We start from the raw sequence: 25,338 nt of genomic DNA, 5'->3' as shown, positions 1-25,338 counted from the left end.
TTGTGTGCGTGTATGTGTGTGTTTAGGGGGATGTGTGTGTATATAGAGATATGTATGCCTTTATTTGTATTTATTTCTAATTTTTTAAGCAATGTTTGGGCCTCTCTGTAGTAACAATTTGGGCTAAATGATATGTATTTTTAAACAAAAGTGAGCAATCTGTTATCTGTTCAATGTCAGCAATAGGAGGGTTCAAAGTCATCAGTTATCAGGAGGCAATAAAATCACAATCTTCATCTCAGCCAGGCCCAGATGCAAAGCCTCTTTAAACCAGCAGGAGTCTGTGAATTGATTTCACTGGACTTCACAGAAAACTATATAGCTGTTCTTCTTCATCTTGTGATTCTTTTTGACCATTGTTTCAAAGTTCATGTTTAAACATATTCTTTCACAAACGAGAAATAATTTTTTGCAGCATTTGGAAAACTGGTATAAAATATGTCTGTTGTTATCTGTATGAATCAAACCTGCATCATTGAGGTGTGAACTAAGCACAAAGGCTTCTTTCACTGAAATCAGTAGGAGAAGGAACAGCCTGTTATTCATTTTTGATGGAAAGGGAAGAGGAATAAACACTCCGCAATAAAAAATAAAGCAGTAGAAATTAATAACCTGCAGCGCAGACAGCAAGTACATACGTGGAAGTCTCTGAAAGCAGGCTTTTCTTCTGATATTCATGGGTCTTATTTTTTTCCTGGCAATGGAAGATGGTAGTGTTTGGTGGTGCTAGAAGTTCTATTTTTGGTTAAGTAAATAGGCTTCACTTCGGATTCAGCTACTGTAGATGCAGTATATTTATATTAATTTAATAGGTATTTTAGTCACAAACAAAAGATTTCTGCATCTTTAGTTTCATGTTGTCATCAAATAGATTGCAGAGTAATGATACTGGATTTACAAGACGTGAATTTATTTGTTCTACACTGATTCATTTTTACCCTCAAGTCTGTTCTCTCTCTGAAAGATAAGGAACTAAGCGTGTTTTAATATTTTGAAATAAAGCACGTACATCTTTTGGCAAGTATGATGTATGCTGTCCTGGGTACTGCATGCTTACCTTAAACAAGCTTTCCATATGTTAGTTAGTTGAAAAATCTCAACACTTCTTTATTGAAAGATATCATGAATGTCAAATATTTCTCCAAGAAAAATTTTCATTTGTGAGTAAGGTACAGTGTAAATATTATTGAAATGTTTAAGGAAAATCACAACATATATTAAAACTGAATCCTCTTGCTACTGGAGCAGAGGGCTTTGAGCAGTAAAGGAACGAAAGTGTAGTATAAGTGTGACAGAGAATGCTTGTCTTTGGTAACCAACATTCATTATTACCAATGTCTATTTCAATAATAGTTTTTATTTGAGTTGACTGAATCTATGGGAAATACAGACTTTTTAAATTCGGACTGGTTCGTGTCAGTGATAAAAGCAGTTTCTGACCAGAGGCGCGCATTGATTCAGACAAGTGAAAAATTGTTTCCTAGTTTTGCACCTCCACCCAGTTCTGTAGGGATGTGGCTTCTTTTGGAAGGCTGTTACATCTTTGGTTATGATTTCTGTATCATTTGTAGTGTTTCTGTGGCTCTGTTCTTGATTTGATGAAGCCAGAAGCATAGAAATGCCATGAGATCAGGATTTATGCAATATGCGAAGCTCTGTTTGAAACCCAAACTGTATTATAGCCTTTGTTTTGGATTCCTTCTACTTTGTGCTGGAAAAATGAAACTAGAGCCAGGCCTGAACCCCTTCTTCAGGCATTGTTATTATCAAAACCAGCCCTAAGTAAGGACACAAATATTTGCTCATTAATGATACATTGGTTTGCGTGCCAGAGTAATGCAATAAAACCCCATGGTGTGGAACTGACATAGTGTCTCAGAGTATATAACCACCAACATTGCAGGACTCTCTGAAACAAACAGTAATACATTTTTCTTACATCTTTCTCATTAACTTTTTAAAGCCTCTGCTGGCTTTGTGGGCTTATTGCAGTGAGTTTGAAATGATGTATGAAATAAGAAAGAAAAGGCAGGTTGTACTCTACAGTCACTACTGTGTGGTGTTGGATAATGTTATACTGAGCTCATAAAAAGCCAGGACAGGACTGAGCTTTATGAGAAAGAGAAAGAAAACTTCACTTCAAACATCTTATTGGTACTCCTTCACACAGCAAAACTGGCCGTGATTAGTGGTCACCCTAACGCTGTGTCTTTGCTGTGTTTTTCTGGCTCCTTTCAGCTGGTAAATTGTGCAAAGCTGGGCTTTCCTAAGTGCCTACCTACCCCAGGACGTTACATCTGTACTGAACTCGCACTGCGTAGGGCAAAACTTCAATCATGACTCTGCCAGCGTCTTCCTGCATGACTTTGCCCAAGCTATTTAAGGGCAAGAGTGAAACATCGCTTAGCGGGAGTAGCCCTGTTCCAAGAATGGCTTTTGTTTTTCATCCAGTGACTTATCAAACACAAACTCTACTTGAGCTCATCATTTATTTTTTTTAGTTAGATACTTATTTCAAGACTGCTTTTTCTTTTGTTTTGGCTCTTATTGCTTTTCCATTCATTTCCCACACATAAAGGAGAGTAAGAGGACAGCTTTTCTTCTGCTGATTGTTTTTTCTCTGTTGGACTGAAGGACCTTTGACACACTATGTATACTTTTTTCCAGCTCTTAACACCATTAGTCCTGCATTTTGCTTTGCACTCTAATACAAATAATAGTACCATCTATATATGGCAAATAGAGTTTTACATGGGAGTGTGGATCTTTTTAAATGTCATTCTAAAGAGACAAGTGCAGCCAGAAAAAAAAGCTAGAAGAAAGATATTAAAAGGCACAATAGAAAATGAAGGAAAAGAAGGAATAATATGTGTATATGCATTTGTCTGTAATCCATTTCTGTCTGGATCTTATTGATCTATGATGTTGATATCATAGTTCACACTCTATCAAAATTTTAATCAACCTCATTCATGTGTTTTTGTCACATTCTTTAAGAGACGTTGATTGATATTTGATGTGGGAGAGAGACAGGAAAGCAGAGCATTGATAACAGTGAAAAGTTCAACGAAAATGCATTTACTTGCAAAATACTGGACAAGCTTCAGGCTCACAGCTATGGAAGTGCAAGTAGCTTTAATGGATGTTACAGCAGTGATTCTGCTCTCAAGCTTTATTTGCAGCCAGGATAACCCAATTGAATTAATAATAGATTACAGTGGATAATGCATGTTTGTGTGGATGCCACACTGCTGTGCCCATTCCCTTGCCACACATAAGAGACTAAAGAGTACACGGCAGCCTCGCAAAGGAGGCACACTAATGCACTTAGCACTAAAGATGGTTGGTCCAGTGTGACCCAGGAGGTCTGCAAACTTGGGAAGTGGAAAGGAAATTGTAAAATTTGGGTTAGAAATGCAGTAGCGTGGCATGAGGGGAGCCTATCCAGCTGTCTAGAATGGAAGTTCTTGTCATTCCTTATTCAATGCATCCTACAAGTCAATATGAATCCTCAAACAGGAGTCTGTCTTTTATTCTGATTTTAGATAGCTGTCATCAAAATTTACATTTTTAAATGAAAGTAAATAATTGTGGATAATCCCTTCTAATTCAATTTGTGTTTTAAATGATTTTTTTTCTCTAATGGTATTGGTTTTATAATAATGTATGATCGAAGCTTGTAAGATAAAGAGATGAAGTGAATATAAGCTTTGAAGAAGCCTGATGATTTCCAGATAATTTTGTGTAATAATTCAAAATAGTTGGGTGTGCAGGTTTTATCCCATTTACACAAATTAAGTCTGCAGTTCATGCACAGTCACAATTGGACTCCAAACATCTTACAAAGTCCAACATGATTGCCTCCTTGTCCTTTTCATTAGCTGTCAGCAGGTTGTTACAGATAGATTAGGAAAAAATGAAGACCTTATTCTTCTTTTCAATCTATAATACTTTTTTTTTTTTACTGCATGTATGTGGTACTTAAGTTAGTTTAGCGCAAATCTAAAATTTTATTATAATTGCAGTATGTCAGTACTAGCATAATCTGTGTGCTTATTTTGTGAGGTGCTGACTTTCTTCAGGAGAATCCTAAAAGGAAAAGACTAACGATTCACTAACTCACCCAGGATTGGAGGCGTTAAAGACTACTGGATGCAGAATGCAGACTGCATTTGCCCAGTCTCAATCTGCAGCACAGGGCTTTCCTTTTATCTTCATCACCTGCTCTTCTGTACTGTACTTGTTGGCACAGTGAGCAGCACCATCTGCTTCTCAGAAAATGATGTGTCTAGACATCCTTGAGTACTATTCAAGAGGTCATCAGAAGTGGTGTGGATTACAGGTTCCTGTGTAGCTCTGTTGTGGGGAAGAAGCAAAATAAGCCTTTTCATTGTGGAATGAATTGAACAGGCCGCTCCCAAATTTGTACAAGACATGCTGCCGCAGTGGTCCGAGAAGTTTGCTGGGGACAGGCTGCCTGATGTCCTGCACAAGGGACACACAACACCAAACAGTGCTGCTGGGATGATCAGTGCCTCCCTGATGGACCACAACAGAGCAGATCTTGTCAAATTCATGGTAGCTTAAGCAGCCTTTGGTATAGAGTTCATTTTTCTCCATACTAATTTCAAACAGAAGAGACTCTTGTTTAGCTCGTTACAGAAGAGCAGTAAGTCAGGAGATGCTCCTGATTTGAGATGGTATCATTAACTGGGTATGAAGAAAGAGGTACTGAATCTCCTTTGCTCAAAGGAGTATGGGCATGTGCATTTATTTTTAACAGATAATATAATAAGATATAACATATGATGTGGAGGCTTTCATTTGTATATTAATAGAAGCTCTCTTCAATATAATTGATCAGTAGGTTTGATAAGGTTTGGCAATCTCTTTTGGAAAAGCTTTGCTGCTTTTTAATGTGAAATCCGTAGAGCCTTGGTTATCATTTTAACTTCTCTTTGGCAGTAATATTGCCCTCTTTACATTTGTACCTAACCTTTATTGCTGAATCAGCACATGTCCTCCAGAAGCTTTCCTGTGAATCCAAAGTAAGTTAAGGACAGGATCCAAGGCCCTAGAAAGTCAGAAAGTTTTTTTTTTTCCTAGCTAGTAGGCTTTGGAGTAAGCCTCCAGAGAGTAATTTAGATGCTTGTTGAGAGGTGCTTCATACCCTGAACACATTAAACCGTTGCACTGTTGTCTGTCCTCAGGCTGCCTGTTAATTTTTAGAAAGAGTTTAAGTTGTTGGTTATTGGCCTATAAAGCTCTTAGAGGTTTGGGAGCTCTCTGAGACTCCCTCTAAGTGAATCTGCTGGTGATCAGCAATGAGGCGTGAGAATGAGTGGCGTTTCCAGGCGAGATATTCAAGATTTAAAATGCCTATAGAGAGTCCACATGTTAGGACTCCAGCTGGGCCAAATAGCCTGATCTTTTTGAATGTGTCAAACAGCGCGAAGGGAATTTGTACTTAATCAGGGTTTTAGAAAGGATGATGTCTGAGAAGTGTTTATTATACAGTGGTAGGGAGCTTAGCTGGTTCAGAGTGTATTTCCAGTTTGTTATGTTTGAATCCAGAACATGCTGAGCTGGTCTTAATACTGGTGTAATGTTTTGACTCATCCTACGCTTAAGTGGACATGCACATGCGAGTACTTAGAGGTTGACAGACACCTTTTCATAAAAAGTAGCTCTCTTTGGTGTGTCTATTTGGGTAGACAGGGATTTTCTTCTAATGGTTTCTCACAGAAAGAATCATAAATTTCTCTTCTTGATCAAGGTATGAAAATCTCAGCATTGATTCCCTCAATAAAAGTAGGCTGATTTCCTAGCAATTCGCAGTCATGACCATTTCTAGTGTATTGCCATGCCTGTATGTTTAAGTAGTGATCCTGTATGTAATAAAATACAGTTTGAATCCCAGTATTCCTGCCAAATCTAGTTAAGCATGTGGATGGTTTGCTCACACATTTCAACACTAGACTCTCAGGAACGTGTCCCTCTAAATCCTTCTATGTTGTTTGTTTGGCCAGTCATGCTGTTTGTAAATGGAATGCTACTTTGTGCTGTCTTGTGATTGCTCTTCAAACCATGATGCGTTTGCTCAGTCTTCAACTGAAGGAAACAAGCAGCCTGGGGAGTATTTTATAAGGCAAGATGTATCTCTTCAATATTAAAGTCACAAAGCTATAAGGAGTGCAAATATTCCGTCGCTAGGATGCCAATTCCCTTTTATGACTCCCTCAGTAATTACTGAGTAATATTTATTATGGAGCAGTGTACTAGGGAATAAGTGTTTTTTTCACAGATGGGGACCAAAGTGAAGCTAAGGTGTTTGATAGCAGTGAGATCTGCGTAGTGAGTTCATGCATGTTCCTGATGTAGGACAAATTAAGCAGAGATGGATTTTAAAAGCCATCTTGTAAAAAAAATGCATAGTCAAAAGCATTTGCAACTGATGCTGATTTAGGATGCAGAGCACAACTTTTTCCCCCTTGCAAAATCAGCTTCTGCTTCCCCACTGCTCCATGAGCATTTCCTCTGGCATGAGGAAATTGCATGAAATAGGTTATGTTTCCATCAAACTGCTTTGACCTGACAGGACAGTTGATACTGAAAACATGCACATAGGTTATGAATTCAGAGACTGGATACAACAACGTCTTTGCATGGGTCCATCCTAGCACAGTGGGACTCTGTGCCTGGCAAGGTCATGGAGCAGATTCTCCTGGGAACCATGCTAAGGCACATGGAGAGCAAGGAGGTGGTGGGTGACAGCCAACATGGCTTCACCAAAGGCAGATCGTGCCTGACCAACTTGGTGGCCTTTTATGATGGGGTGACAACATCGGTGGACAAGGGTCGACCAACGGATGTCATCTACCTGGACTTGTGCAAAGCTTTTGACACTGTCCCGCACGACTTTCTTCTCTCTAAACTAGAGAGGCATGGGTTTGATGGATGGACCACTCGGTGGATAAGGAATTGGCTCAATGGCCGCACTCAGAGAGTAGTGGTCAACGGCTCGATGTCCAAGTGGAGACCGGTCATGAGTGGCGTCCCTCAGGGGTCCGTGTTGGGCCCGGCCCTCTTCAACATCTTTGTCGGTGACGTGGACAGTGGCATGGAGTGCACCCTCAGCAAGTTCGCCGATGACACCAAGCTGTGTGGTGTCGTCGACACGCTGGAAGGGAGGGATGCCATCCAGAGGGACCTCGACAGGCTGGAGAGGTGGGCCCATGCCAACCTCATGAAGTTCAACCAGGCCAAGTGCAAGGTCCTACATCTGGGTCATGGCAATCCCAGGCACAAATACAGACTGGGCGGAGAATGGATCGAGAGCAGCCCTGAGGAGAAGGACTTGGGAGTACTGGTGGACGAGAAGCTCAATATGAGCCGGCAATGTGCTCTTGCGGCCCAGAAGGCCAACCACGTCCTGGGCTGCATCAAAAGGAGCGTGGCCAGCAGGTCGAGAGAGGTGATTCTTCCCCTCTACTCTGCCCTCGTGAGACCTCACCTGGAGTACTGCGTCCAGTTCTGGAGCCCCCAACGCAAGAAGGACATGGACCAGCTGGAGAGGGTCCAGAAGAGGGCCACGAAGATGATAAGAGGGCTGGAGCACCTTTCCTATGAGGACAGGCTGAAAGAGTTGGGGCTGTTCAGCCTGGAGAAGAGGAGGCTCCGGGGTGACCTTATAGAGGTCTTCCAGTACCTCAAGGGGGCCTACAAGAAAGATGGGGAGAGGCTGTTCAGGAGGGCCTGTTGTGATAGGACAAGGGGTAATGGTTTTAAAATAGAGGGAGGTAAATTCAGGTTGGATATTAGGAAAAAGTTTTTTACCATGAGAGTGGTAGAACACTGGAACAGGTTGCCCAGAGAGGTGGTGGATGCTCCATCCCTGGAGACATTCAAGGCCAGGTTGGACGAGGCCCTGAGCAGCCTGATCTAGTTGGAGATATCCCTGTTCCTTGCAGGGGGGTTGGACTAGATGACCTTTGAAGGTCCCTTCCAGCCCTAACCATTCTATGATTCTATGACTCTTCTGACTCAAGCTTCTAGGCACCAACACAAGCAACAATAGTGCCTTCTATTTTAGTGGGATAGGAAATTTTGAAGGCAGAAGAGACCATTAGGTTATCTAGTAAACACATTGGGCTGTTATTGTCCTCCAGGGACCCACATAGATGAGGATGATAGTGCTGGATTGGGGATGGAAGACTCAAATTCCAGGTCACACCACTACAGGCCTAGGTGCAACAAACACCTTTCCTGAGGGATAAAATCCCTTCTGTGAAGTTATATTTGCCCATTGCCACTGACCTTGGCTGAGATTTCTAGGTCTTACCATAATAATGATGTTATTAAAACTGGCTGCAACCTTTAGAAATATGTGCTGTGAAAGTAAGCAAGAGCTAGCTGTATCTAGCCGTCATTCAGTTTTCCTTTCCAAAGGAAACTGTGCAATGAAAATGCAGAATGTACCTATGTGCAAATCCATTCTATATATATAAACTCATATAGTTTATATATATGTATTTTACATTTTTATTCTATGCATGTATGAATAAGTGAGTTGATATACATATACATGCATGGGCATGCTATATTTTCTTCCTTTTCCAAAATTCCCACAATGCGAATGTTAAAAGCTTTTTAAAAATAAAGTTAAGACCTTGGGCAAAACCAATAAGAGCAGGGCAGAAAAGAAATTACTAGATTTTTATGTCTAAATGTACAATATCACAATTTTTCTTTTTTGTTACTGAATGGCATAAAGTTTGGAGTTACAGCTGAAAATTTTAGCCTTTGCTCAGAACTTCCTGGCAAGTCTCATGCCATTAATATATTTTTCAGTGTTTAATTATATTTAATGTTTTAGGACTGACAAAATTAAACCGGTATGATAAGCTTTTAAAATTCATTGATGCTATCTTATTTTAGTAAATACAAGGATGGGATAATGCCCTGAGATTCAGCCTACGTACTAATACTTCACTCTGAATATCCATGTCCATGAAAGCAGTGGTCTCATTCTCCTCCTTCTACAATATATTAGTATTTTATGGAGCAGAACAACACAGAGTCAAGAGACAATTTCGTATTATGATCATGGTGATACATACCCCAGTACTTGGCATATTTTCATCTCCAAAACCTCAAAATCCTCCTGCCTGCAGATGACTCAGGTTAGATCTTGTGGCTACATCCGTATTGTCTCCAGACTTTTGTCTGTCTCACAGAGTGGCATTCTGTAGAGAAGTGGTGGAAGCATGTCTGGCTACTCACGAACCCGCCTGCAAGCTCAGATACACATGATCCTGCATGCTCTGAAAGATATTTTGCAGCCAGGCATGAAGGTCTATGCCAACAGCCACCAGCAGTGCTTTGTCTAGTGGAATGGCTGCTAAGATGAAAGGGAAGAAGTTGCTTATCTGGGCTACTGATATCAACATGACATGAAATGCATTGGGTCACGTGGCTGCATTTATAAACATAATTAACAATACTTAATGAAGGACACTTAAGGAGAGGAGGAATTCCTCTGAGCTTTGAAGTGCCGAGTAGTTTGCAGAATTAAGTTGAGAATTTGGATCAACAGGGCTGGAAACTAATTTGGTTCTGCAACGTGCTATATGATTGCTACAGATGTTTGGGTGACCTGACAAGCTGGTCGTTCCCTCTCCTCCTCAGACACCTCCGAGGAGTCTGCAAGTTGCAATGGTGAGAGAAGTAGATTCTTCCCTTTCCCCGCTTGAAAGGAAAAGCACGTTGAAGCAGAGAACCGATGCGGTGCCACTGCCCTGCTTAACCTCCAGTTAATGCCTGTTTTGAGAAATCGAGCAGGGCATAGGCTCTCTGCTAGTTCTTTTCACCAGGATGAAATTTCAGCCAATGTGTTTCACTTCAATCGCTATTTATCTGGTTGACAACATGTAAGAACATAAAAGCTGTACTTGAGGCAGAGCAGGGGTTTCAGTATCGCGTGTGTTCAACCTTTCATAGAGACCAGCAGCAGACACTTTGGGAAGAAATACAGGGTTTGAGTAAGCGTACACCCTCACAGCTTTCTTCTATGGCACAGTGTTCTGTTCATAAGAATCCAGATATTTCACTAATATATTTTTAGCTATTGAACATGAAAATTACATGAAGAAATGAAAGGTGTTTCCTGTGCTCAGAGAAGGATACTTACTGCCGGCAGCATTAGAGCTCAATTTCGCTGCCCCCCTTTCACCCTGGCTTTCTGCCTACAGCGCATGGCTCAGTAAGCTGTCACAAAGACAGCAGCCCTTTTATTTTGCAAAATAATCCACAGTTGTTGGTTTCAATTTGATATTTGTTTTGCTTTGGTGTTTTCCTCCAATATTTCTGGAGGAAAGCTGTTGGAAGGTTCTTTTCTGCTGGGCTGCAGGATGTCTTAACATTTTGGCCTTGGTTGTGCCATGTGTGCACTGTGATTGATTGTGTTCATTAGGAAGGTTGACTGTTGTTTGTTTCCCTATCAATAGATACGTTAGCAGACAGGATAAGTGAAGAGCAGCAGACTTGCTGTAGTAATTACTGTAGGTTGAGATAAAGCATGTAGCATTAGAGCCTCACCGTAATGAATCCTTGTTGATATGAAACAGGAGATTCGTTATATATTAGATGTTGAAATCTTTCGACAGCCAAATGGGAAGAATGGCAAAGGAAGAAAACACCTAGTTCTTTAGGGCAGTATGTGTAGCACCTCAAATAATGAGAGCATAGTTAGTACATGGCACCAACTTTTAGCTGAAGCACTTTTTTTGTGGATCCAGGGACATCAAAATTGTATCAATGTTGATGAAATCTTATTGGAAAACACAGCAGCAGTTAAATTTATTTCACTCCAGCACAAAATCTTTGGACAGTGTTTCTTACACCTTCCCATTTTGAAATGTCCTCCTCTGTTACTTAAAATGCAGTTAAGTCCTTGAAAATAAAACAAAAATTTTTCCAGATATCTTTAATATTCTTCACTATCCCTCCTATGCCCTGTGTTTCAATTTTTTTCCCTAAGCCTGGCTCAGCATCTCTCATGCCTGTTTCTTCATGTCAGGCTGTTTCTTTTCACTGATTCCCTTGTCCTCTCCTGCTGAACTGGAAAGAGCAATTGCAGAGGCAGTGCCGCTGATCCCAGCACACTCAGAAAATGTCTTTGCCAAACTAACAGCTTTGGACTTGGCTGTGCTAACCAAGCACTCTCACAGTCTTAGGTGAGCCAAATGGGAACAAGGGGTTTGTTTTGTATTAAAAAAAGGGCAAAGGGCACATCCCTGCCAAGAGAGCGAGCCCTCACGTCAGTTGTAAAGCTCTTTTCTCAAACATGAAGGCCACTATTTTTTATTTTTATTATTTTTTTTAGTATGGCTAAAATTTTGATATTACCCCCTTCCTGGAAACAACTGAATCATTTCATGGAAACTCCAAATGTTTAAATCCTGACCCCAGAACTTGTTGTGTTCAGTGGAGATGAGCTTTCTTAGAGATACGATTTTGCTAGACTCTGGTTTTGCAGACAAAGGACTAAGGAAAGGAGGGACATGCAGGCAGAAACAAAATGGCCCTGTTACTGAGGTTTCTTAAGCAGGAGAATATCTGTGGAAATACAAAGCTGAATACAGCAATTTAACCACAAGACGAAAAAGCCAAGAAGTCTCTGTGTCACAAACAGGTCGGCTCTTCAAATCTAAGGTGGACCGCTCATTCTGCATCGTTTTGTCCATTCAGTCTCTCATCTGTAATAACCAAAAAATCTAGGAAAGGATTAGGACCTTTCCCAGGGGATACAAGGGAACTGCGATCACCCTGTCCTATATTGTGAGAATCAGAGAACCTTTTAGATGTGATGAACTAACTTCTGGTGCAGTGAAACACTCTTATAACAATTTCATATAGTCTGCTTATAGCTTCTGGCTCTGTATCATTTCAAGCAGTCGGATGCCCAAAGACTTTTTATACTCAAAAAGGAAACAAGCAGCAAGTAGCTATAAGATACAACTTGAAGAAGCATAAAACATTTGTCACAATTATAATTAAGTAACAGTTGCTCAGTATCTGCCAAACCTACCCCCTAGTCACTGTTTAACTGGTAGTGCAGGGGATGTTTATACCTGCAGCAGGTGATGTAGCTGTCTGTTCCTGCATCATTTTAACAATTCCTAATGTACTTGATAAAGATTTGTAATGGCACTGATGCTTTAAAAAGCTGTTCCGGAAACTATGCAACAAGAATTTGCAGTCCTATGTGTTATGTGTGCCATGGGAAGTTTTAAAACCCAGCAGGCAGAAGAGAAAGTACCTTAAAATAAGTTATTTTAACACCAAAGAGGCTCTTGGAAGCTATTTGTGATCATTATCCAGCTATCTTATCTCAAGCATCAATTTCTGCAATGAGGTGCAAAGAACAGATGAACAAAATGAATCTTAGTTACCTTCAAAGGGTGGAGAAAGTTTCACAAAGAGGATTAAATACAAGACAAATGAGAGAGCCTACTGAGAAGAGATTTACAAGCATTCAGTACCCACATCAGAGGTGACAGGTGAAGTGGTAGAAGTTATTTTGCCTTAATTGAGACTCCCTGATGCCACTGCAGACTCATTTAGATCATTCACCCTCTCAAACTCCTCATGGAGGAGTGATTCTGAGAGACTGTAGGTTGGCATGATGGGTATAATGAAAAGCCAGAATGAAAGATATATTAGACGTACGTTATAACTTTAAAGACAGTCAACTTTAGTGCAGTCACACCTTACTCATGGCATTATTTGCTGCCATCCTAACTTCTGAGCCCTAGGCATGCAAGTGACTTCAGCTTTGTCTTAAAAGTGTTGCAGAAGTTTGTGGCACGAGCCTGCAAGTTAAAATGAATGATTCTTAATGAGCCCAAATGGATCACTTATACCTACATACATGTGGAGCAAGAGCATGTAAATATGAGCTGTCGTTCTGGATGTCCTTGAGTTAAAAATCAAGTCAGTATGTCCTGTAACAGAGGTAAGAGCTATGCTGTGGTGCAAGATGGAGCAGGAAGATTTAAACATTATCAGTTGAAGGGGACCTGCACAGTAGTTCAGAATAATCAGTAGTTATATGTAACCTGGTCTTAAACTTGAAGTTCAGTGGGGCTATCATCGTCCCGTGGTTTATTTGGAATCAGGCAGAGGGAGAAGGAGGAGTAAAGTTTCAACCACTGTTTTTGTGGACCACCATGACAAACTGAAGCTGCTGAATATCTGTGTGTAGAGACTGTGCTTGACTTTCATGTTTTACACAGGGGAGAGTTTTCCCTCCTGTCATGCTCTGTTTTATTTTACTTAATATTTACCTAAATATTGCTTTTTCGGAGCAAAATAATAGTTATATTAATATAAACCTAAAAATCATTGACTGTTTTAACTTCAACTCTAAGAATTCAAATAAATACATTCACATGAGAAGTTCATAAAAAGCTTAACTGCTTCCTTTGTTTAATGGTTTAACATGGGTAAAACATTTGTTATGACTGCAAAGAAACTACTCTGGCACCTTCAGCAGCATAAAAGACTGACCCAGAAGAATAAGTTGCCCAGAAGAGCAAGTATGTAGCAAGTTAGCTATCACTGTCGGTTTGCAAAGACAATATGGTCGTCCTCACATCCATAGTGACATAAATTTCTTAAGAAAGAGAGAGAAGCAGTGTTCCAGCGGTCCAAAGGTGACCCATTGCACTGAAAATTCAGCGTAGAGTTCAGTGGCGAAAGAGGGCTGTTTGAGGGTGGAAGCACCTGTAAAAAGGTGTGTCTGGATGGAGAGTAATTCCTTCTGCGTAGGAAACCCTCGTGTGATAGTAAGTCAACGAAATGCCGTTAGCGTTCACTTTGGGTCTCCAGCAGAAGTGCCATGGTTGTGACGATGAGGCTGTATCTGGAAAGTTCCCATGCGTGCAGCGGACTCCAGATTAACAGGATGGCATTCTTCAGTTGTGTGTATGTGTGTGCCCCCAGTATTTGGAAGACTAATGGACCAGAAAGGGCACTGCAATACCTCCATTGACTCTATGGACCTCTATCCTAAGATGTCTTTTCCTTTCTGTGATTTTCTGAAGTTTGTCTAACTGTGGATTTGAGCTCTGTAGGACTATACTACTGCAATTATCTTCAGCTCTGGCTTGAGGGAATGAAGCATTGAAGAAATAGCTCTGTATCATAAAAAGATGATCATCTTAAATGGCATGACATAATTCCTGCAGCAATTTCAAAGTTATGTACCATCAAATGTCATGTCACATCCCTCATAATGGTCATTAGCAATTATGTCACATTGAATCACAGAAAACATAGTGAATTTGGTACTAATAGAGCAGAACAAAGTCTTTTCTGGCTCATGTGTCTGGTTCTTAAATCTCTAGAACTGGATGTTGCAGTTCAGCACTGGCAGGGAACCTTGTTTCTTTGTAGCTGTGTGCTTGCTTTTAGTTTTAAGAAGACATCAATTCCAGAGAAAATTCTGCCACTATTAGGCATACAAATGTGGTAATTTATGCAGGACAACCGTGTTATCTATCAAGGCCAGCACTCCTCTGCCTTGTGTTCACAGTGCTTGTAAAACCAGGACAGCAAAAGCCCTGGTGCGCGGCAGCACGTAACCAGTGACCAGTCTAGCATGGATTTGCTGCTGCAGGGAAAACTCCTATACCATGAAGTGGAGGAAGAGGTGCCAAATCTCATAGGCTGGAGATTTTTCTAGAGCAATGATTACATACTTGTGTTGGCAAGAACTAGCCTTGTGAACCGAAGTGTTTGTTGTATCTGCGCTCTTTTATTGCCAACTCATGGACTACTTCTGCAGATATCAAGAAAATAAATATGAACTGTCTGTTGGAGTATTCATGTAGAAGGTAGCAGACTGTCTCTTCTGTGCTACAGTGACATTGTTAGGGAGGGAAGAATCATGTTTAATGGAAATTCTGAGAATGGCTCAGAAATGGGAACAGGAAGGAGAGTGAAACATCACCACAGAGGGATCATTGCTTAGGAAAAGTGTTACATAGATTCATAGATTTCTAGGTTGGAAAAGACCTTAGAGGTCATCGAGTCCAACCATCCCTAATCCCCATTAAACCATATCCTCAAGTAGATCATCCACCCTATTCTTAAACACATCCAGGGATGGGGACTCAACCACCTCCCTGGGCAGCCTATTCCAGTGGCTGACAACCCTTTCAGAGAAGAAATACTTCCTAACATCCAACCTGAATCTCCCCTGACTAAGCTTATGTCCATTTCCTCTTGTTCTATCACCCAACACTAATGTAAAGAGCCCTTCCCCCACCTCCCCACCATCTTTTCTCAAGTATTTATAGGCCGTAATCAGGTCTCCCCTCAGCCTCCTCTTCTCCAGGCTAAACAGCCCCAACTCCCTCAGCCTCTCCTCATAAGTTTTATTTTCCAGCCCCTTGACCAGTTTAGTCGCCCTTCTTTGGACTCGCTCCAGGAGCTCAATATCTCTCTTAAAGCGAGGGGCCCAAAACTGGACACAATATTCCAGGTGCGGCCTCACCAGTGCCGAGTACAGGGGCAGAATGTTAGAATAGACATGTTAGAATAGACAATGACAGGAGTGAGCAGTAAGACCAGAAAACCAGATTCCCACACCCATGCTCATCATGTCATAATCATGTCATAATGGGGAAAAAAATGAAGCTCTTTTTTGTGTTAAAGTCCCACCTGTCATTTAATTAATAAGTACACAAAAGACAAATAGCAACATAATCTAAACACCACCCCAGAGAGAGGGGAATATTTATTTTTATTTTGAAGTGTCTAGTGGTCTCACCAGATGTTGGCATGAATTCTTCTTGTCTCAGTTTTCAAAACTAGACTTGTAACTGGACCAAATCACAGTTTTAAGGTTTGTGAGTGCCTTTAATAGTACGCTTTGAACACTGTCTGCCCAAGTTTGATCTGTTGAGTGATTAGACTCTGACTTTGTGTACGTACTCTGCCTACAGCCCAGGGCTCTAATGATGTTTAATTATCATATATAGGGAAAATAAACGCAAACTATTCCAGTAACAGTTTGTTACCATCATGCTCTAACTAGCTGACACTGGATATCAATCTGGCTGCATGGGAGTTTGTCTCCTTGTGACACAAACCTCATTTAGGTTCTTAAGTGGATGATCCATTAAGCAGCAGATGTTCTACGAGTCTGCTAAATCTCACAGAAGAGTGGTCAGTGGAGCTGGTCAGTGATTTGAGAATCATGTACAGTAAACCTAGTTGAAATTGGGATGAACCCTCTCTCCCTTTAATTTGTTTGGATTTTCTAAGAATTTTCTCTTATATTGAACTACTGTGAAGTTAGAACTTTTGTAGAGCTAATGAGATCTCTATTTTAAACAGTAGTGTGGACAGCTTTTAGCCACATTGTTTATTATGAACTTGGCTTCCTATTTGCTAAGATTTAAGAGCACCTCTGTGTCACATAAAGCATTTTCTTTGAAAACCCAACATGACAAAAAGGACTTCTAATTTTAGACCCTCTAAATTGGTAACACGCCCTCAAAGCAGAAGTAATTGATTGGCATGTATCTTTAATGTAATATAATACATATTATGTTCTTCAAAGAGCTGCTTAACCTACTTTCTGGCAATGTTGCTGCTGTGTTTTTCTATAGCTATTTTTCTTTCTTTGTGTTACTTCTAATGATCTCATGTAAAGCTGGTCATTTTACTTTACTTTGAATATAAATTATTTTAAAATGGTGGTGATCTGAGTAAGTGTCATACTGAGCTCCATAAAGTATCTTCTTTTCCGTTAAACCCCAGTCTGCAGCTGTTCTTTGGTATAGGCTATGCTTCATGGAGGTAGAAGATAGATGTGATATTTTGTCAAATGACTTAAAAACCCGAAAAAATCCAATACATTGTTAGAATGACTCTAATATCTTTACAAATTCGAAACACTGTTGTGTTGTGACCTTTCTCATCCTGTTAACTTGTTTCTCCAAAGTGTTCTGACCTTAATATAATGTATTTGCTAAAATGTTTTCTCTAAATTGTCAAACTACTGCTGTACTCAATTCTGTCTTAATGGGTCTCTACAACATCAGCCAGCAGCTTTTTTAATCCATCATTACAGTGTGTTACTGCACAAGCATCTTCAAGTTTTTTACTAAAAGTCGGTCATTTGTTATTTTCCTTCAGCACTGTATCATTATTATATTGTTCCTTATTAAGATCCTGTGCTACTTCTGAAAGATCTTTTTCTCTTGTCTTCATTTTTATGAAAGTGGCTCACAAATGTCACATTCCTCTTTCAGCAAACTATATCTGCACTCACATCTGCCTTTTTCCTTTTCTGAAGTGGAAGGAGTTCTGCAATTGTTATATATTTTTAATTTCAAGATTCCTTCTAATTAAAAATTAAATAAGTAAACGAAAATCAGAATCTGCCTTGAGATTAATTCTGCTTTTGCTTTTGTTGATTTTACTGCAGTGTCATTTAGTTGATGTTGGCAGAGTTATTTCTGATTCATACGAGTGTAAATTCATAATCAGAACCACACTTTGAGGCCTCAATCCAGCTAAGCATTTAATTCCCTTATTCTCCATAACAAGTTTATGCAAATAGTTTCTTGGTTGGCTGGTTGGTTTTGTTAATGAGTATGATGCAGGTCCTGAATGTGAACAGGCAGCTGTTTGTTGTAGGGTGGCTTCAAAATACATTGTTAGGGGATCTGGACTGAAACAGTGATCTCGAAAAGCTGCATTCAGCAGCCATAAGCACAATACCCCCAAACCACGGTGCCTTGTTAGCTGTCATGAAGCTACTGAGTTTTGCCTAAGCTGAGAAGAAAGAGGTGGAAAGACACTCACTTACCAAAGCATGGGATTGCTGAGTAAGAGAAGGGGACCTTGGTCAGAGAGACAGCATGGGGGAAGATTCAGAAATGCAGGATGTTCCAGAGATGAAGTTGAAGGAAATTCTTGAAAGATTTTGAAGAAAAAGTGGAGATAAAATACTTTCTCTACTTTATATTTACTATATATAGTAAATATATGTAGTAAATATTTATTTTATTTATTTAAAGTTTTTTTTAAACTTTGCTCAGTGTGGCATTTACCTTTGGACAAAATAATTCAGGATTCTTGGGTTTGAGTTGTATTTTACAGTCATTTTAATCAGAATCATCACAGGGGCTCAGGGAGGAGGTCTGAGTACAAAGCTCAGGTGGGGCTACCCAGTTACAGCAATTGGCAGAAGCACAATGGACTGGTACTGATAGGATGGAATGGCTCTTTCCAGACAATCATACAGAAATCGAAAACCATCCCCTTGGCTTTAGCCATGGCCATGGACAGGCCATATAAGAAAGGCTGAAAGATCTCCATGGCATGGCTTGGTTTGGTTTGTAGTTTTGAAACGTATGCTTACTTTTAGCTAACTAATTATTTTTCTTATCTAATATCTGTTACAGTTAGTGTCAATATTTCTACTTAATTTTGGCATTTGTTACAGGACTCTGTGAGGCTGGGGCTTGAGTCTATCTGTGGCATTCATCTCCACCTCAGGGTGACCTCCCATTTCCCCCAGCTCTGGTAGTTTCTTCTTTTATTACACTCTGCTTTCCTTCTCTGCTTAAACCCTAATAGCAGAGATAGACATCATATCCTGACACCCACTGATTTCACAGAAAGCCTCAGCAAGCCCAGAAGTCAGCTACCATACCATCCCACCAAGGCAGAAAATTACATTACAGTGCTTAGCCTGAAATTAGCCCATATTGAAGGTTGATCCCTTGAAAAGCACCTTAATCCACTGGTTGATGTGGTTACTGGTATAATTTTATTCCTTAGTCAAGGCATGTTTCTATTATTTGCTGACTTGATTCAGTGTTCTTTTAAATCCACTGTGGCATGAGCTAAAAATATTATAAACATGCACCTTAAACTGATGCTGTAATTAAGTTCTAGAACAACAGCCAGAAAAACCGTTCATGCAAGGCACAGATGCTCTAGTTTCAAAGTAATTTTTGAGGATAACTATTTTCTTCTCTGCATTCTGAAGCAATAGCTAAAGAAAGTATTACAGCCATGAACAGTACACAGTTCTTTTTTAAAATCCTTTGGATGTGGGTTGCACTACGTGGTTGATTTTCGTACAGAAGTCACATGTTTGAAAATCACTTTCCAACTCATAATAAGCTGCCCTAGATGACCATGAACTAAAATTCAGCGCAAAAATTAACAAACAAGGGAGGTCTTTTGATGACATTGTCAGAAGATCAGCGTTTGTTACCAGTGAGCCCTCCCAAGCTCTGCATGCTTCAGATAAAAGCACAGGAACGGCTGCAGCCTTCTGGGAATGAGTGAGGAAGAAGCTGCGTTGCCACCATCAAAATGCCTCTGTGGTTGACAGGTTCTGAAATCTAAAGAGAATGTCATATTTGGGGGGGCTTTGTGGCATCTAGTTATTATTTAAATATTTGGATATGAAACTAAAGCCTGCCAATGAGGCAAAAATTAGCAATTCTGGTCATGGTTGTATCTTCCTTTTCTCTTCTGTGTTGAATTTTTGTATAAATTAGAAGAGCATTTGATCCAAGCTACACTTATTATTCATCTGCTTCTCACAGGCTTCTCTCTTTAGTGACGTACTCTTGGGCTTCAAGTTAAATGTGTAAAATAACAGGGACCTGCTGCTGGAGTGTTTCATTTGAAAGTCTAATACTTTTGAAATTCATTCCCAAATTAGTAGAACCTACTGAAATGCTACAAAGTTGTAGGGTGTAGGGGTGTTTTTCCCCTCTTCAATTTATGTTGCATTTCTTCTTCATGATTGAGTGCTGCGAAGGTGCTGTGAAGCCTTGGAGGAGGGAGGGGTGCTTTGGGGTCAGCTTCCGAATCTGGCCAGGGACCGACCGGGTCATCTGGCGCAGGTACCACTGCCCGTGGGAGGCTGCTGGGATGGGGTCACCTGCGTGAGTGGCTTCTGGGAAATAAAGATTTTGAAGGGATCTCTGAGGACTCAATGAATTTTAGAGTAGGGTTTGAAGATCCTTTAAAATTTCTTCACTTTTGTCCATACTCTATCAGAAGGAAAGTTTAATCTTGCCAGAAAAGGGGAGTTCAAATCAGATCGGACCTAAGGCATCGCCCAAGGTGGGAACCCGAGGCAAGATCTGACTATCATGATCCTTCCCAGCTACTGCACTGAATTCCCCTGGGTTTTTTTTGTATGTGGGGAGTTGTGTTGCATGGGCAGCTTTCCTCAGTCAGCCTTTCTGTTGCTGCCACTGTGGGAGATGGGCAAAGTGGGGCGAGGCAGAAGGAGCCATAACCAGAACAGTGGTAGATGCACTGAGCGATGTCATTACTTACAGTAACGATGCGTATCTCATGCCAGAACCAAGAAAAGGTTTTCACACTCTATTTGCATTTAAATACATAGAAATATATATTTACCATACATTTATGCTAGCAGGAGCAAAGCCAAACACTGTATTCATTTCCTTGGTTCTTCAAATCCTCTGATCTGCTTTTTGTCAGAACGTGTTATTAAACGACGTACGTATTCACGCGTTAATCTGACTTTCTGACTAGCTACAACAGGAGCTTTAACAATGTTGGCAGCACGAAGCTAAGACTAAAACTAATACCATATGACATGAATATGTATAAATATATTAAATTCAGTTCTGGTAGAGATTTTTTTTTTGTACTTTGAAGACTACAGGGTTGTAGAATAAAGATTTTCTTGCAGCAACTTTTCAATTTATATTTAATTGACTTTCTGTAAAATCATCTGCATTTTCGTATGATTTTTTCTCCCTAAAAAGCAATACACACATTTTCTGCATTTTTCTAATAATGCAATAAACAGTGTGTGTAAAATGAACAAATACAAAAATGAGGCAGATAGAAACATCTGTTCTTAGAAATGAGCTATTTCCAATTTGCGCATTCATTTTGTTTCATTTTAGCAGGTCTGGTTCTTCAAGTCAGTTTGTTTAAAAATTGGCAGAGGGTAGAAATAGGTAACAGTAGGAGAATAATTTTCTCCTACTTACTTGTTAAATAACAGACTAATTAAATATAATACAAAAACTTAAATAATAAGGAATTTATTCTTGCTTGGGCCAACCAGACTGCAACAGAAATAGAGGCTAGATTTCTGTTCCAAAGGGATAGAACTGAAATAATTTCAGCACCAAAGATTAATGAATAAATTACTGTGCTATCGGGGAAAAAAAATATCACACGTAGTTGCATGTCCGAGTCATCCAACCGCATGCACTTAGCAGCACATCTACCTGTGTGCTTAGGCAGCCCGGCCAGACAAATACAACTGCCCCACACAATAGACTCATCACCTTTGCATCAATTTAGTCCTAGAAGTTCTTTTTGTTTCTTGAAGTCTTGTAAATAGAAGTCTCTTTGGTTTCTTTATTCAGGAAAGCTTTCGTTCGAGCTCAGGGCATCAGCAATGGAGAAAATTTGACTAGAATAACAATAGATCTCTCTCTTGAATTCATGAAACCTTCCTTTAATGAAATTTGTTCCAACTTCTTGAAAGTCACTGGCTGTACTTGTTTACTGGTAGAAAAGGCTGCTGCCCTTAGGAAGTTTTATTTTCATGATCTGTTGCACTGAGGGAGCTTCAAGGTTTTTGTTTCTGTGCTTATGCTGGAAGCAGGATGGTTAGAAAGCATGACAGTGAGCTGGTGAGATCCTTAAAGCGTTCCTGCTCCTGGCCAGCCCCGCAGAGCTTCACCTTCCTGAGCAGCATCTGAGCACCGCAAAACTTAGGGGCAGGATTTTGAAGGAAAGCAATAGCTCATTCCTCTTTAGGAGAAAACAGTGCCTTTCTGTAGTCCTGTATGAGGTGCCATTGCAGGAGAGCAAAAGTGATGCTCAGCAACCTATTGTTTTGGGTTTTTTTAAATAAAATATCTACAACAAAGCTTCAGCTTCACCTCCAGTGAAGCCTGAGCTACTTTTCTACCTGGAGTTTCCCTAGGCTCCCTTATAAGTGCTTTCTGTTCCATAAGGCACGTGCATGTTCCCTCTCTCACTGCCCTCCTTTGACTTTCTGCCAGCACAAACACAGAGCATCTAGTATTTTATTCACATGGTGAGTGAAAATATGAATATTGCATTGGATGCCTGGACAATAAGTAAGTAATAAAAGAATCTGTGTACGCACACAGAGAGCTCATTTGGTGTTTACCAGGGACTGACTGTTTTGGAGCTGCTGCAGTTGCAGCATAAGCATCTGTAATAGTAAGAGAATGGGGAAAGGAGCAGGAAGGAATGGGGTGAAGACTCGAAACAGGCTTCATACAGGGAAGCAGTTCAGTGAGCTGGTACTCCAACCTGAAGTAAATACCTCAGTGATATCAAAAAAGTCAGTTTTGCTACTGTGAAATAATTTTTTTCAATACAATCTATTAACATCGTCCTGTTTGCTGTGGAAAATACCCCTTGCTGAGATGTTAATCAAAACAGATTTTACTAAAACTGAGCTTTCTGAAGTGTTTATTTCTGTTGTGTGTTCTGCTTTATTAACTAACCAAAGAGAAAAGAGAGGAAGTGTGTCACCCTGCAGGATCATATATATATTATGTTATAAAAAGGTTTGTTATGAAGAGGTTAGAAACCTTTTGTTTCTGATTGTCAGTTATTTGGAAACTATATGTAGTACCTCTAGAAATAAAGGGGATGATTACGTTTTATAGGCAAGAAGGGATTAATAAAACTCATAATACTCAAAGAAACAGCTGTTTCTCTGTTCTATAGTGCTTCTAAACCCTCATCTAATGCTGAGTGAGTCAGCTGGGAGACGCCACTAGTGTTAAAAAAGAATTAAATGGAAAAGTAGTGGTTATTATTTGAAAACAATTATTCTCTAATTGTGCTTTGAGGGGGGAAAAAGAAGAAAGAGAACTGCTGTTAAAATAATTTATAATTGGAACAAAGTATAGAGTAGGAAGAAAAGATCTTTTAAAATAAAGAGTTCCTAATCCATAAGCAGAGATGAAGTGACAGCAATAAAGTTTTTATTAGTCTGTTTTGAAAAGGCTGCATTGTTCACAAGCAGTGTTGATGCAAGTGACTGGACTCGGGCTTTTCCTCCTGGAGCTGCCGGCACGGTGGTGATGCGGCACGGCACAGGGCTGGGGAGGCAGGAAACTCCAGCTGCGTCCCCAGCTGTGCTGTTCCTCTGCTGCATAACCTTGGAGCAAGGCACTGCATCTCCTCAACCCTTCTCCTCACTTGTTTATCCTTCACACTGTGTTTTTTTCTTTAGGTGAGGTGGGTTGAACTGTCAAGGGTTCAAAGCAGGGACATACATATATAATGTGTAGCTTCAACTTCAGTTGTTGAGTATAGTAGCAAATAGGCACTGGCATTTCTATGCTTTTTTTTTCCTTTTTTTTTTTTTCTGTTGCATGGAACATTCATATGATTTTGCTGGCTGACAGAGGGAGAAAAAAGAGTTTGTATCTCCATTATGCACTTTCCATTAGAAGTCTGTGTATTTAATAGTTATGGCTTGTGGTGACCTTAAGCCACATGATGTAATCCTTACTCAATTTTTAGTAAAGGAAGAATTCCCATCAAGTTTAAGGGTTGTCAGTGTGAAAGAGATGTCAAGATTTACCCCATTAGATTATAAAATATTCTGCCCTGGCGCCTTATATTCTTTTAATAATGTATTTTAATGGCATCTCTGGAAATGTAGAAATAGTCTTTGATGATTTGAAAATTAATGGACTTTTCTATTAGTCTTTGAAAAGAACTATGATCCCATAAATAGCTCTAGATTTACAAACAGAATCTTCATAACGTGTATGCAGCCTTCATAACTTGTGTGCAACATGGCTATTTTTACTCCTCGTGCTTTTGTTTAGTTTTTATTTCATTTCATTTTACTTTTCCAACGTACTACTGTGGTTTTTGTTCAAACTAAATGGCCAAATCTAAAGCATGGCAGTAAAAGCAAATAAATCTCTACTCCTAAATTTTCTAGGGATTTGCCATTCAGAAACTCACAGGTTACTCTTGTAAGAAACAGAAAGGAGAAAGAAACCAATAAAAGACACCAACAGCAGTTTCATCGATAGCCTGAGAGCCAGAGGAAGCACTGATAAAAAAATGACTGCTTCATTCTTTCCATTTTCCAGCTTCTTCCCTTTTCAGTTGCCGGTAAAAACTTTCCAGAAACTAGATTCCCTTTATGGATTAAGAACCTGACATGCTTTGTGTAATTGCAGATTGTGTTAAATGTGTGATGAGGTTATAAGATAGTGGTATGTTCAGAAAGATACTGGGTTTCCCTCTTTTCCCTGGTGGTCACTGCTTCCATCTATTTATCCCTGTTTTCTAGACAGTGCTGCAACGTGGTATGCTTCTTAAAGTTCACTCCCAGGGAGGTAAAAAATAAATGAAGAAGACCTTCTTGAGGCCGAAGAAAATAATTTATTAGTCCTTAGGGCTGAAGTATATAAATTTGGAAGGCCTTCGTGAGGCTAAAGAAAATAAATTAAACCTAAAAAGGTGCTATTTCAGGGACAAAGATTTATCATTTGGAGGCGCGTGAAGTCTATACTCATATTCCGAAGTTTCGTAAAGGAAACTCTTTGTTTCTTCTCTGTAAAATCCATTAGGTTCAAAAATACTGAGCCCACTCTGAATTTCAAAGTACCTGCTGTTTCTTCACTCTGTCTCGCTCCTGGAATAAATTACTGTCCCCTCTTGCTGTGAAATTAGGCTGCTGTGCCATTTCCTTTGCAGGATGTTTTGCATAGAGAAAGTAAATTGTGCTCTTCCAGCTCTAGGGCCGCGTGGCAGGCAGATGTTCTGATTTATCATTCACTCTCTCCAGCACAATACAGGAATGTTCTAGTGCTTATGATTCAGGTTTTCCTGTATCACCAGAAAAACAGAGAGTTAATTTAATTTTGTAGCAGTCATAAATGGCTCTTTGCAGCAGAGCAAGCAGAGATGTGGTGGGGTGCGGAAAACTTTGTGTCTAACCTTTCCCGTTACTCTTCTTTCAAACGCAGTGCAGAGTCCGGGGGCTGGGAGGGGGTTATGCAGACCGTGGAGGTTTTTGTCCATCCCATAGATTTTACGTTCCCTGATACTTCTAGAGTAGTAGCAATAGATGTGCTGCTTCTAGCAGAGAGCTTTTTTTGCTGACTGGCTTATTTCATCACTGGTGGCCTTCCCGTAGTTTGGTAGCAGAGAATTTTCTCTAGAATTTTCTGTTTTCCTAAAAAACCCTAATATCTACAGTAATTAGTTTGTTGACAGACGAATTTCAGCAAT

This window comes from Tauraco erythrolophus, chromosome 20, assembly GCF_009769465.1.
Source record: "Tauraco erythrolophus isolate bTauEry1 chromosome 20, bTauEry1.pri, whole genome shotgun sequence".
Lineage (NCBI taxonomy): Eukaryota > Metazoa > Chordata > Aves > Musophagiformes > Musophagidae > Tauraco > Tauraco erythrolophus.
Note: the sequence above shows the minus strand (reverse complement) of the source record.